Source organism: Phytophthora infestans, genomic scaffold (assembly GCF_000142945.1).
Source record: "Phytophthora infestans T30-4 supercont1.125 genomic scaffold, whole genome shotgun sequence".
NCBI lineage: Eukaryota > Oomycota > Peronosporomycetes > Peronosporales > Peronosporaceae > Phytophthora > Phytophthora infestans.
Window position 1 is genome coordinate 80,023 of NW_003303634.1, and position 3,472 is coordinate 83,494.

Below are 3,472 nucleotides of genomic sequence, written 5' to 3' on the forward strand. Positions count from 1 at the left end.
GTGCAGAGGGAGTGTCCGGGAAACAGCCGTGATCTTCATCGACACCATCGCCCTTTGCTAAACGTTCCCACCGCCCAAGGCATTATGTCAGCTGCACCGAAGATCCAACGCCGAGATCGTCCGGGCACCGACGCGTCTTCTGGACTGAAGGGCTCCTATGGTAACATGATCGTTGGGGCTTTCTTCGCTCGCCGCTTTCTCGATCGAGATCGGGAAGGGGGGGGGCAAAGGTAGAAACCGCTGGAGACGATCTGGCCGGAGAGGATATAGCAGGAGAGGACCTTACTGGGGAGGATTTCGATTGAGATGCAGAATCAGGTTGGCTAAGATCGATCAAAGGGCGCTGCCTGTGTACGCGTTAGTTAGCATACTTAAAAGATGCCGATAAGCACACACGTACTTTATCGTCGTAGGAGCTGCTGAAAAAAGTGTAGGCTTTGGTGACTTATATTTCGGCCTCAATCGAAACTTTAGTACTAATTGATTTTAGAATGATGTTACAGGCTTCGTAGTACTTTTCTAATAATTAATCTTACAATACTGTTTTGAGTAGTACTATTATCAAGACATTTCACATTTTTGCTTGCAGTTATTTGTAGTAGTAGTACACATAATAATTAGATCAGCGCTAGATAATAAATTACAATTTTACTACTATTATTATTAATGTGAAAGCTAAAGAAAATGACTATTGTGGCTTACACCCCTGCACCCCACACTGCCTCCGGGAGAAAGTGTCATCTTCTTTTATACTTGCGCGCGTAGTGTGCGACCTTAAGATATTGTGTGAGCTTTCCAACAATATAAGTTGCATAAATGGGAACAGCGTTTGTGATTAAGTTAGCGCGGAGGCACGTGACTCAGCAAGAACACGAGACACGAAGGAACACCGACCCACACTGTGTTGATGATGGGGTAGAAGAGCAACACGAAGCACGGAAGGCCATGGACGACGATAGAAGGCTTAGCCGATGCAAACCACGAAGTTTTATGCGTAGCGTGAAAGACGGAAGAGCATGCAGCTATGAAAAGGACAGAGGGACAGGAATATGACGGGAGCATACGGACCACGGAAGGGAACTAAATATACAGACACACCATCATGCTAAAAAGGGTGGCTACGGAAGAGTACGCACGTTCGAAACACGTAGCGGTAAGAGTGCCCTGGCAGCATCTCTCCCATAGCACCACGGAAGAGCACGGAGCACGGTCGACGGACCAGGCATGAAGCTGCGGGAGACCAAAACCGTGAAATCATTGAGCATTAGAGCACGATATCAGGGTAGAACCGGATCTCACCGAGCCAGGGAGCACGATACTACGGTAGCTAACAATCACACGGACGACAGACCAGCCGCGACACCACAAGCTAGCACGATAGCATGGGCTGTGCCACTAAGCCATGGGAGAACGCAGCCGCTGAGCTATAGACGAAAAATCACCGAGCCGCGGAGAACGATACCAGTGCTGAACCTGAGCTTACCGAACCACGGAGGACAGTACCACATTAGAGCTAGATTGCACGAACGGCGGGCCAGCCACGAAATAAACGGGGAGGTGGGCGCTTGGGGTGACCACGACTGCACACTGTGGAGCTCGCCATTGTAGAACACGATAACACGGACAGCGCAGATACACTACGTGAGCACAACACCATAAATATCATTACCACACCGTGATTGCACGATAGCGTGATACCGTGGTCAATGGAGCCTCACCAGGAGAGCACGATACACGAACGACGGAGCAACACCAGGAGAGCACGATACACGGGCGACGGAATAACACGACTGCATGGAGACACCAAACGACGGAATAGCACACTTCGGCTAGAGCACCGGCGATGGAAGGCCAACGGCCACGAAATAGTATCTACCATGAAACCAGTGCAACCCATATAAACGTTTGAGAACAGAGAAAAGTTAGCATTTACGTAAAGGCCGTACTAAAGCGCATGAACCCACAAGAGAGAGGACATAACCGCTGAGCAGCGTGGGCCATGGGTGAGCAGGAACCACGAAGCCGGGAAGAGCACGAAAGAGCATGGGTCATTGAAGAAAACAACACCCAGCCTGTAGTACGGGGTAACGGAAACGTTCCAAACCACGATATTATACGGGGCCGAATGCGACTACGGAAAGGCAAGTAGTTAAATACACGATGCCAAGATCTACGGGGTGAACCACGCTTTCAAAACACGCGACACCAAGAGCACTAAATTTCCGGCCACCTCTTCTCCAACAAACCATTTCACTCCGCCGCGTAGCGGCGGCGAACGGCTAGTCTTACCCCCCTAGTGGAGTCTGACGTGGGTCTGTCCGTACGTCCGTCCGTAACGGGCTAGGGTTCTAAAATGTAACGCAAATGCGGGCGTTCTACTGGCTTCGGGCGCAGCGAAGGCGGCCTCGATTCGCTAAAAAGCTGTCGAGCGCAGCGAAGGCGGCCCCCATTGGCTTAAATCGGTATTGTGTTTTTTACACACTATATGTGGACTACACATCGTACTTAAAAGCGCCGTTTAAATTTCATTTTGCTCTCATTTTCAGCTGCGGTATGCAAGGCCACGCAAAGGGCGCTGCCTGTGTACGCGTTAGTTAGCATACTTAAAAGGCGCCGATAAGCACACACGTACTATATCGTCGTAGGAGCTGCTGAAAAAAGTGTAGGCTTTGGTGACTTATATTTCGGCCTCAATCGAAACTTTAGTACTAATTGATTTTAGAATGATGTTATAGGCTTCGTAGTACTTTTCTAATAATTAATATTACAATACTGTTTTGAGTAGTACTATTATCAAGACATTTCATATTTTGCTTGCAGTTATTTGTAGTAGTAGTACACATAATAATTAGATCAGCGCTAGATAATAAATTACAAATTTACTACTATTATTATTAATGTGAAAGCTAAAGAAAATGACTATTGTGGCTTACACCCCTGCACCCCACACTGCCTCGGGGAGAAAGTGTCATCTTCTTTTATATTTGCGCGCGTAGTGTGCGACCTTAAGATATTGTGTGAGCTTTCCAACATATAGTTGCATACATCAAACAAAATGGGAAACAGCGTTTGTGATTTAGTTAGGCGCGGAGGCAGTGAATTCCGCCCAGAAACCCGCGAGCACGAGAGAGCACCCCCCGCACCCACCTCTGTGTTGAGTGATGGGGGTAGAAGAGCAACACGAGCCACGGAAGGCCATGGACGACGATAGAAGTCTTAGCCGATGCACACCACGAAGTTTCATGCGTAGCGTGAAAGACGGAAGAGCATGCAGCTATGAAAAGGACAGAGGAACAAGAATATGACGGGAGCATACGGACCACGGAAGGGAATTAAATATACAGACACAATATCATGCTAAAAAGGGTGGCTACGGAAGAGTACGCACGCTCGAAACACGTAGCGGTAAGAGTGCCCTGGCAGCAACTCTCCCATAGCACCACGGAAGAGCACGGAGCACGGTCGACGGACC